Here is a 12,067-nt window from a genome sequence, read left to right as displayed (position 1 = left end):
TATTCGAATAGATTAACTTCCCTGCAGGGGTGCACCACATAACCCAACACGCTTGATCCCATTTGGCCGGACACACTTTCCTGGGTCATGCCCGGCCGCGGAAGATCAACACGTCGCAGCCCCACCTAGGCACAACAGAGAGGCCAGCACGCCGGTCTAAACCTAAGCGCACAGGGGTCTGGGCCCATCGCCCATAGCACACTTGCATGTTGCGAGGGCGGCCGGAAGCAGACCTAGCCTAGCAGGCGTTCCAGTCCAATCCGGCGCGCGCCGCTCCGTCGCTGACGTCTGAAGTGCTTCGGCTGATACCACGACGCCGGGATACCCATAACTACTCCCACGTAGATGGTTAGTGCGTATAGACCAAATGGCCAGACTCAGATCAAATACCAAGATCTCGTTAAGCGTGTTAAGTATCCGCGAACGCCGACCAGGGCCAGGCCCACCCCTCTCCTAGGTGGTCTCAACCTGCCCTGTCGCTCCGCCACAAAGTAACAGTCGGGGGCCGTCGGGAACCCAGGCCCACCTCTACCGGGATGGAGCCACCTGTCCTTTCAGCCCCCTCATTAGAATCACTTGCGGGTACTCATCGAGCTGCCCCGAGTTTAGTCACCATCTGTATAATATGTATGTATGTATAGTATATACCCGTGATCACCTCCCGAGTGATCACGGCCCAATAGTATAGCAAGGCAGACTGACAAGAAGGTAGGGCCAATGATAATAAACTAGCATCCTATACTAAGCATTTAGGATTGCGAGTAAGGTATCAATGACTGTAGCAACAATGACAGGCTATGCATCAGAATAGGATTAACGGAAAGCAGTAACATGCTACACTACTCTAATGCAAGCAGTATAGAGAAGAATAGGCGATATCTGGTGATCAAGGGGGGGGGGGCTTGCCTAGTTGCTCTGGCAAGGAGGGGTCGTCAACTCCGTAGTCGAACTGGGCAGCAGCAGCATCGGTCTCGTAGTCTACCGGAGAGAAGAGGGGGAAGAAACAATGAATACAATGCAAACAGATGCATAACGATGCATGACAAAGCAATGCGTGATGCTAGGCGTGCCCTAACGCGGTATGAGGTAATACCGGTGAAGGGGGGAAACATCCGGGAAAGTATTCCCGGTGTTTCGCGTTTTCGGACAGAGGAACCGAAGGGGAAAAGTTGCGTGTTCGGTATGCTAGAGGTGTGTGGCGGACGAACGGGCTGCGTATCTGGATTCGTCTTGCCGTTCTGAGCAACTTTCATGTACAAAGTTTTTCGATCCGAGCTACGGTTTATTTTATATTAATTATCAAAGTTTTAATCATTTTTTTAATTATTATTAATTCATAACAAAATATTAAAATGCTAGGGGTACACAGAGTTGTACCCAACAGAATGCAATATGAGGCTGACAGGTGGGGTCCGGGAGGGTCCAATCAGCAGTTAACTGGGTCAATTCTAACCGTTGGGGTCCATGTGTCATACTCTGTAGTTAATCTATTAGTTAGTTTAATAAGTGATTAGTTAATTTAACAGATCTAATTAACTTAATTAATTCACTAATTAATTAATTAATTAATTAATTAATTAATTAATTAATAATTAAAATCTTTATTAAATGCATTTCTTTCTTTTTATTTATAACGTTCAAGGGGGGTGGGCCCCGGTTGTCATTGGCCTAAAGGGCCGTAACGGGCGCTGGCACAGGCGGGTTACGGGCACTGGGCATGAGGGCACTGGCCGCAGCCCGCCTGTGTGTGGCTGGGCGCCGACGTGGGGCGGGCGCCGGGGATGGTAGCAGCGAGGCCACGGTAGGGTGGAGTGTGGCGGCAACTGGCAACGGTAGCAGGGCGGAGCGGGACGATGAGGCGATAGGCGTGCGTGCACGATGGCGCGTCGGGCGGGGTTAGGCGCGGGCCAGGCGAGGCCAGTGCGTGGTGACCTCGGTGCAGGGGCTACTCGGGGTGGCGGAGCGCGACTGGGCGCGGGCAGAGCAAGAGCAGGACGACAAGGAGAGGGAAGCAGGGGGATAGGGTTCTCACCCCCGTTACAGGGGAGTTGGGCGGCGAGGCGTGATGGCGCCGGCGATGGAGAGACGGGGACGCGAGCGACGGGGACGAGGCATTCTGGCGGGTTCCGACCCCGGCGCGGTCACAAACGGGGTGGCACCGGTGCGGAGGCGTCGGGGACGCGGCGGGGCAGTGTCGAGTGGTGTCGTTGGCGACATGGACGGCGAGGCGCCGGCTGGGGAAAGGCTCCGGCGACGGGAAGGTCGGCGATGTCGATAGGGCGTAGAGGCGAGCCGGCGGGGTCGAGGCGCACGGGGGGCGCGATCCAGAAGGGGGGAGAGGTCGTGGGGGGAGTGGGGCGACGGGATTGGGGTCGATCCCGATCCAGATCGTGAGGGGGGATTGTGCGGGAGAGAGTGGGGGATACGGTTTAGGGTTTCCCCTGGAGTGGGGATATGGAGGAGGGGAGTGGGGCGTCGGCTGGGCCGTGCGGGTGGGCTGCCTGACTGGGCCGGCCAGTTGGCCTAGGCCCAAAGGTAGTGGGGTCGTTTTTACTATATTAGCCTTTCCCTTTTATTTTTGTTTTATTTCTTTTCTTGTTTTATTTTAGTTACATTTTATTTCAGTTTCCTTAAAATACCAAGTTAGCACCTAAATTAGTATCATCAAAATAGGCCACTGCCAAACCTAGTTTGGACCTAAATTAAATTAGTTTAATATTTTTATACTTTCAAAGGCAATTAAATTATTATTTAGCCACTGTTTTTAATTAGTTTAGGGCATTTAAACACCTTGTAAAAGGTTGGTTCCACCACCAAAACTAGTTAGGGATTATTTTCCACATGATGAACATTTTAGTTTTATTATTTGAAAACTTTTATTGTTTGCTTGATTTTGAATTTGAATTCGAATCGGTTTCGAACTAACGCGAGATTAGCAACAGTGACCGGGGTGACGTGGCATCGTTAATGCGGGATTACTGTAGCCTAATTATCCGGGCGTCACACTCTTGGAGAGTGGTGTCTCCTAGACTGGTTAGGTGTCACTTGGGAGCCTTCATCAAGATTGTGGAGTTGAACCAAGGAGTTTGTATGGGCAAGGAGATCGCCTACTTTGTGAAGATCTACCCTAGTGAGGAAAGTCCTTCGTGGGCGATGGCCATGGTGGGATAGACAAGGTTGCTTCTTCGTGGACCCTTTGTGGGTGGAGCCCTCCATGGACTCGCGCAACTGTTACCCTTCATGGGTTGAAGTCTCCATCAACGTGGATGTACGATAGCACCACCTATCGGAACCACGCCAAAAATCTCCGTGTCTACATTGCGTTTGCTCCCTCCAAACTCCTCCCTTTACCTTCATATGCAATTGTTACATTCCGCTGCTATACTCTTAGAATTGCATGTGTATGTTGTTTGCTTGACTTGTTCTAAGTTGCTAAAATCTGCCAAGAATTAAAATTGGGAAAAGGCTAGATTTTTATTTGGCCAAGTAGTCTAATCACCCCCCTCTAGACATACTTTCGATCCTACAGGAACCTCCTAAAACCCTCGATGCTCATTATGTGAAAGATATTATGCACTACTTTAATAATCCTGAGAAAACCCCATTCAATTATGTAATGGGAGACACGTTGGATAAACGTGAATACTTTAGGGATTATCGCTTGACTCAAAAAGGGAAACTATTATGGGATCAAATTTGTATGTTGTATTGGTATGCTTGGCAACTATGCTTGAGATATGATTATACTTGTTGCTTTAGGATGAAGGCTCCACACCTTCCCTTTTCATACAAATTTAATGATAATGAAACCTTAGCTTCTTATGCTAATGGTATATATGATTACTATGATGTGGAACGAATAGAAGAATTTGTTGCTTTTAAGGGTGCTTGTGAAATTGAATCGTTGTTTAAAGAGTTTGAAGATTTTGATGATTCTGTTTATAGACCTGAAAATTTAGCTATCCTTAAATATTGCTATGAGAATTATAAATACAATTATGATATTGATGAATTTATTGACAAAGTCTCCGCTGTCCGAGAAAAGACTAATATTTTGCAGGAGTCTATGGAAGAAGGAATTGATGAAACTGGGGGCTCATTGGATGAAAAAGATGATGAGGAGAGCGAAGAACAAAAGGAGGAAGAGTGGATTAGCTACCCGTGCCCACCTTATAATGAGAGTAAGTCTTCAACTCATACATTGTTTAATTTCCCTTCGAATTTACCGAAGAATGAATGCTATGATGATTGTTATGATCCCGTTGATTCTTTTGAAATATCCCTTTTTGATGATGCTTGCTATTCTTGTGGCCAAGATGCCAATATGAATTATGCTTATGGAGATGAAATTGCTATAATTACTTATGTTAAACATAAAATTGTTGCTATTGCACCCATGCATGATAGTCCTATTATGTTTTTGAATTCTCCTGACTACACTATATCGGAGAAGTTTGCCCTTATTAAGGATTATATTGATGGGTTGTGTTTTACTACTACACATGATGATTTTGATAGATATAATATGCATGTGCTTGCTGCTACTACTTGCAATTATTGTGAGAGAGAAACTATATCTCCACCTCTCTTTGTTTCCCACATGATAAAATTGCAAGAAACTGTTTATACTATGCATTGGTCTTTACTATGTGTGCATTAATTGTTCTTTTATGACATGCCGATGCATAGGAAGAGAGTTAGACTTCGTTGTTGCATGATTTATGTTACTTTGTGCTCACTACTAAATCACAAATCATTGTTAATTAAAATTGGCTTTGATATACCTTGGGATCTGGGTGGATCCATTACTTGAGCACTATATGCGTAGCTTAATGGCTTTAAAGAAAGCGCTGCCAGGGAGACAACTCGGAAGTTTTAGCGAGTCATTTATTTCTGTTGTGTGCTTTTATAAAGTTTAAAAACAAGAATAATGTGCCAAGATTTGCCTTTAGGATGTTTACATTGCTTGTTGGTTTGTGCGGTGCAAGACAGAAACTTTGGCTGTAGTGCGCGATTTCACTTTTTTTTACTGGAACGTCAAATGGTTCTGAAACTTTTTTGCACTGTATTTCTATACAAAGTGTTTATTTTTTCTATTTTTCAGAATTTTTGGAGTACCATAAGTATGGTGAATGTTCATATTATTACAGACTGTCCCATTTAAGACATATTCTGTTTTTGATGCATAGTTTGCTTGTTTTGATGAAACTATCGCACACGAGGGCTCTCACAAGCGCATTCGCGGCGTGGCCATCGCGATGAGGCCATTGCGATGAGCTGGCGTTCCTGAAGTCCTTCAACAGCGATGACAACATTCTTGCTGGCGTCACCATGCAGCAGGAGCTGGTCGTCGAGCAACTCATGGGTGACAATGTGAAGCTCCTCAAGTAGGTCGTTGAGAAGGAGGAGGAGGCCGCCAGCTGAAAGATGCTGCATGAGCAGACAAGTGCCTCGGAGATGATGCTGAAAGCGGTCGTCGAGGAACTAAGGGGTGGCTTGAGGAAGCTCCAGATCGAGCGCGAGTAGGAGATGGAGGAATCAGTGGATGCTTTCAAGCAAAGTCGTGAGGAATTGAAGGAGCTGGAGGATCTCGCCGCCTGGTGATCCATCGACGAGTAGAGACAGTAGGGACCCAGATCATTGTCTGCAATTTCCTTCTTCTCTTGCCCCCGTGTCTTCTGGGCTTTGCCGCATGTGGCATTTTAAATTATCTGGAATATGTAAGACAATTATTATCTACGCCATTGTAAATTTGTCGTGGTATTATTCGTTGCCATTTTATTTGTGGTCGTATGATCCGTTGCCCTATGTGGAAATTTAAATTAGGGCGGAACACGAGTTGAAAACACGAACAAAGCAAATGTTGCCATGGGGTCACAAGCAAACACCCTCCATCTAGGTGCTTTAATGTCACGACCCCGACTCAATGCCACATCGATCTAGCATGTAACACCTCATATCACTTTGCGGCCTCACGCACGGTATTCCCATGGGTGTCGCCTTACCTTTGCCCGGGACCGTTTGCGCCTTTTGGCACACGTATATGACAGTGTCGCTAGCATCCATATGATAAGGAGCCCGGGCTGACATGGCTAGTCGTAAACCCAAAGTGGCACAGACTTACAGGGACAGGCATCCATGACCCAGCATCGAACGTGTCGGTCATCAGCGAGTGAATCCAGGCTGTAGCACTGGGCTAGCAGGACTCCGGTGAACCGGGCTGTAGCGGGCTAACAGGACTCTGGTATTCATCGCGTGACATTTCCCCGAAGGGACAGACACAGGAACGAAGAAGGACACATGCCGGCCAGCCTAAGTGTTCCGGAGCAGTAGCAAGCTACCATGGCTCAGTGAAACACTAGGAGACATTTCCCGGTAAGAGAGGCTACTAAGGATAAACAACTAGATAGTCAGATCCCACACATACCAAGCATTTCAATCATACACACAATATGCTCGATATGTGCAAATACAACAAGGCATCACAACATGACTCTACGACACAAGTATTTAATTAATAGGCTCCGAGGAGCGAGATATTACAAACATGGGTCTCATGACCCAACACTCAGGGCATACAAGTCAAAGCACAAGCGGAAGCTATCATGTCTGGGTACAGACATCTATAAATGAAAAAGGCTGAGAAGCCTGACTATCTACCAGATCCTGCCGAGGGCACAAGATCGTAGCTGAGGTATCAAGCTAAACGTCGAAGTCCACGCGAAACTACTAGTGAGACCGAAGTCTCTCTGCAAAAACATAAAATAGGCAAACGTGAGTACAAATGTACCCAGCAAGACTTACATCAGAACTAACTACATATGCATCATTTTCAACAAGGGGATGGTGGGGTTTAACTGCAGCAAGCCAGCTTTGACTAGGTGGCTATCCTAAACTACGACTGCAAGCGACTCTTTTGAGGTGGCGCACACGAGTCCACATATTCACCATATCAATACACCACTATGGATCCGCTCCCGTCTCCCTACGAGAACGCCATCCATAGCACTCACGCTTATCTTGCGTATTTTAGAGTATCCACTTTCACTTGTCTATGAACTGATATAAGCAACCCAGAAGTCCTTTTCCGCGGACACGGCTATTCGAATAGATCATATTAACCCTGCAGGGGTGTACTTCTTCACACACGCTCTCACCACTTACCGCCGTTTACACGACATGTACTCGGCAACCTTCAAGCGGAAGCCCAACGTGGGTGTCGGCCACGGCCTGCCCAAACACTCAAGTCTCTAGTCCAGGTTTATCGCCTATTCGGGTTCCATCCATGAGGAGATCCGGCCGGAGTTTCGCTCACAGCCCCAAACGATGTGAACAGGGTTCCCGAGACACCAAACGGGCGCCCGGTACACCGTGCCACGTGCCTACCGCATCACAGCCCACCCCTACGGTCAGCGCTGCGCACGGCCTCCAGCATACTACAAACACCAGAAACTACTTGCAACTCCTGGACAGAGGACAAGGGTGATCAAGAAGCCGAGAGGGTCCATTGGTTTCGGGCCCAATGCGTGGTAGTAGCTGAATCATGGATCACAAACACAGAACTCAGTTCCTGAGGACGGCTGCAATGAGACAACCCACCATGTACTCCTACATGGCCTCTCACCGCTACCTTTACCAAATCGTGTTCACACACTTAGCTCACACACAGTAGGACATGTTCACACGCCTCTGATTCATCCCCGATGAATCAGACCTGACTCAACTCTAAGCAGTAGCAGGCATGACAAACAAACATGAATGAGTAGGCACAACAGGGCTCAAACAACTCCTACTCATGCTAGTGGGTTTCATCTATTTACTGTGGAATGACAGGTCATGCAGAGGATAAAGGGGTTCAGCTACCGCAGCAAGTAACAGATGAATCGTTGTTGTCCTAATGCAGTAAAAGAGAGCAGGAGCGAGAGAGTGGGATTTTATCGGAATGAACAAGGGGGTTTTGCTTGCCTGGCACTTCTGAAGATAACATTGAGTCTTCATCAGTGTCAACGATCACATCATCGGTATCGCGTCTATCGAGAGGGGACAAATACCGGCAACACAGAAAAACACAATCAATGCAATGCACAAAATGATGCATGCTATGACATGGCAATATGAATGTGTTTTGAGCTAATGTAACTAGCAACAAGTTAAATGGGGTTGGTTTGAATACAAGATTCAAATTCAAACTCCATATGTGATTATTCAAATGCCATTTAATTGATTTGTGCTAAACAGCACCTATAAGTTGTTCTAACATGCATGAAAATGGTACAGATGGATTCCTTGAATTTTTCTGATAATTTTTCATATATAATTTATTTAATTTGGAGTTACGGTTAAATTTCTATGATTTATAGAAGTTTTAGCTATTTTCTGAAATTATTAAATCATTTAAGATTATTTAAATTCCAGAAAGGAATTATTGCGTCATCATGACCTCATAGTGACGTCAGCAGGTCAACGGGCGCCGTCCAGGTCAAACTGACCTGTGGGACCCATATGTCAGCGTCACAGGTTAAACAGGGGGGTTTAGTTTAGTTTAATTAAAGATTAGGGCACTAGGGCCCACATGTCAGTGGCTTAAATAGTTAACTAATTTAATTAGTGTTAACTAATCTAACACCTAAACTAATTAACAGGGGCTGGCCCCACCTGTCATCGACCCAGGGGGGGTTCCGCCGTGGTCAAGTGGGTCAACCCACCGGCGGCTTGACGCCGGCGAGGCCAGCCGCGGTGGCGAGCCTCGGGTTTTTCCCACAGGGCTTGGTTTGGCGTGCGGAGCACAGCTTCGGGATGCGGACGCTCGTCCGCATCCAACTGTGGTGGTGGCGCGGCCGGGGAGTGGCCGGAGTGGTGCCGGCGACGAGCTCGGCGGCGGCCGAAGCTCGGGTGCAAGTGGGGATGGGGCTGCGATGCGCAAACGAGCGCGGCGAGGTGCCACGGAGGCTCTACGCGATGCGGGGAGCGCGTTGGGCGCATGCCCGGGACCAAATGGTCACCGGAGCTACGCCGACGTTGAGCTCAGGCAGCGGCGCGTTTCGGCCATAAAGGGGGCGACGGCTACGGTGATCAAATGAAGCGGGGAAGAGGGGGAAAGGGTGGAGGAGCTCACAGCGATCACGAAGAGGGGCTCGGCTTGCTCGGGAACGGCCGGAGTTCCACGAATTTGGGCGACGGCGACCGGCGGGTCCGAGGTAGGAGATGAGCCCGGAGAGGACGTTCGGGGCTTCTGGAGGGGCGTGGCTCGGTGGAGGAGGAGGAGGGGGTCAAGGCGGAGCCTTTGGGCGCATCGGCGAGGCTAGGGGTGGCCGGTGGCCACGAGGGAGCTCGTCGGCGGCGGCGAGCGTGTTCGGTGAGGTGGGAAACGGCGAGAGAGGGAGCAGGGGAAGAGTGAGAGAGGTCGGGCGGATCGGGACGACACCGGGGCATTCATCCACGCGGCCAGGGGAAGCAGGAGGTGGCCAGGGGAAGCAGGAGGTGGCCGAGGCAGCGTCGGCGCGCGCCACGCCTCGCCTCTGTTCGTCCTCCTGGCAGAGGAGGAAGAGGACAAGGGGGAGGAGGTGGGCTGGGCCGCGCTGGGCCGGTGGTGGCGCCAGGTAAGTGGCTGGAGGAGCTGGGCCAGGTAGGTTTCTCTCTTTTTTTATATTTCAGTTCTGTTTTATTTTATTTAATTTATTTTGCCACTGTTTTGAATTTAAAATAATTCAAACAATGCCAAAAACTCCTCTGAAAATATTTATGCTGCTTAATGGACTTTTCCAAAAGCACATAAAAATGTTTCAGGGTATTTGGAAATATATTCTATATAAGTTAGGAATATAGTTCCAAATGCAAATAAAGTAATGATTTAAATTCAGTGCTCAAAATATTCCTCAAAAATGTTCATTATTTTTGGTTTGGTGCAAAACCCTTGCCAAAATATAACCAACATTATTTAAGGTCATTTTGAAAACATTGAATGCATTTTCCAGGGTTCTTTGCCCCTCTTTTATTTAAGTTTTTGAGGCTTCCAAAATTCCCTCAGTTCAAATTTCAGAATTTAAACATGATGCAAACATGAAGCTAGCCTAGAGCACTACCAGCAGCTAGGGATGTGACAACTCACCCCCACTAAACAAGAATCTCGTCTCGAGATTCAAGCGTAGGGTAAGGTGAAGGGTAACGCAGACTAGTATAATCTTCACGATCCAGGGTGCACTTCAAATGAACGTTGATTTGAACACCATCATTGTCTTGAGGTCTTGCTCTGAGAAATCCTGTCAACATGACATGGAGGGAAGAAGACTTTAGAAGGGTCAATCTCCTCGAGGATCGAACAACTCAGGATTAACTCACGGAATGAGACATAGAACCATCTCTCGAGCTGAGAGACGAAGCATACCTCTAGAGGGATGGAGTGGAGCAGGTGACGAGGTTCACTAGGTAGACAACAATTCCAGACTTAAGAATGTGGCGATCGGTTGTCAACGTAGCGAGGAGTTGAATTGCCATGATACCACGACGAAACATCCTGGAGAAGGGTGATTCGTAGATTATTATCTTAAGTGGCAAAAATAATTACCTTTGATTTAGAGATCATTGAAACTCTTTAAACCAGCCTAAGGCAATTCTCGAGCGATCATTTGGAGGGGGTCGGTAGAATGGCATACTCGGACTTGGATGATGTGGATTACCTTGTTGAAGACAACGCAATGGATGAATTTGCTTATCACCGGAAATGGAAGGGACCCATGGTTGAATGGCACATTGGTGGTGCAAGCTGGGAACAAAATGCAAATGCTGGGAACGATTCTGGTAACTGGGGAAGAACCCAACAATAGGGAGTGAATTCACTGTCTGAAAAGGTCGTAGCATTGCCGAGGAAACTGAGAGGAATCCCAGTTTGTGCCGATGATAACTCGTAGCGCTTGTGCGTGCTCTCAAGAACTTGAGCATTTCCATAATCATCAAGGTTTTACCAACATCCGTGTCAAGGGTCCGGCAAGACAACTTGCTACCATGATGAATGATGATGGAGGATGCAGATGCAAAGAAAGATAACACCTTCTCAGATTTCATCTTAGCGAGGCCAAGGAAGCAAAATCTGGATGATCGACCGAGAGACATTTAGCACTCCGCTTCTAATGTTCTCCTTGATGTGCTAGTGTAACCCATTCATAGAAATGGTCTGGTATCTAGGACATCAAGTAAAAGGTCGGACTTCGGGATCTCAAAATCCATAGGGGCAACTAGGGAGTAAATCCTACGAAATCCCTATGGGGAGGTGGCCAACTTCCTCAAACAAGATACTACAATAACAGGTCTTCCGGCTGGGTGTGTTGGCCATGACATCCACTTTACCGGTTTCCGAGGGACCAATATTATAGTTCTTGGAGAATGTTCCAACCATCATATCTGCCTGAGATTCAGATCTAGTTGGTGTCAGGATATTCCAGACTCATCGAGTCTAGGAAGAAAAACGAAAGTTTGCAACACAAATCGACGAGATGACGTTGCGAGATTCTCGGGGAATGAACTACGATAGTAAGCTCCAAAACATGAGCTGGTTCTGCTACAAACATGTGAACATGTTGTCCCAGACAAGCATGACCACGTGGTAGTCTTACAATAAAACACTACCGAGTTCTGGTTGGGAACCATCACCGTGGATAACGAAGTCCTTGCATAAGTCATATGATTAGCCCTTATGAAGGAACTTCTTCTCCTTGAACAAATCAATCAGTGGCTTGGTGTGCTCGGGACACATATGGAATGAAGGTTGCAAGTCTCCAGACCACAGAATACTTCGCACGTATGCATGACTGATTTGGGATGATTCCAAAGAAACAACATTGACTTTCTCGAATCCACGGCGGCAACTTGCATCAAATGCACATGAACTAGAGGAAGTCACTTCTTACATCCGAACATATGCTTCATGAGCTAGCATGAACAAATGCTTTCAAAAGTTTCCAACACTAGCTTAATGTTCAACAAAATCATGGAGGAGATAAGGATGTTGTCAATGGGCTCAACAACAATTCATCTGGGTTTCCCTTTAAAAGGAATTCCATAGTTAAGTGAA

Source organism: Triticum aestivum, chromosome 1A (assembly GCF_018294505.1).
Source record: "Triticum aestivum cultivar Chinese Spring chromosome 1A, IWGSC CS RefSeq v2.1, whole genome shotgun sequence".
NCBI lineage: Eukaryota > Viridiplantae > Streptophyta > Magnoliopsida > Poales > Poaceae > Triticum > Triticum aestivum.
Note: the sequence above shows the minus strand (reverse complement) of the source record.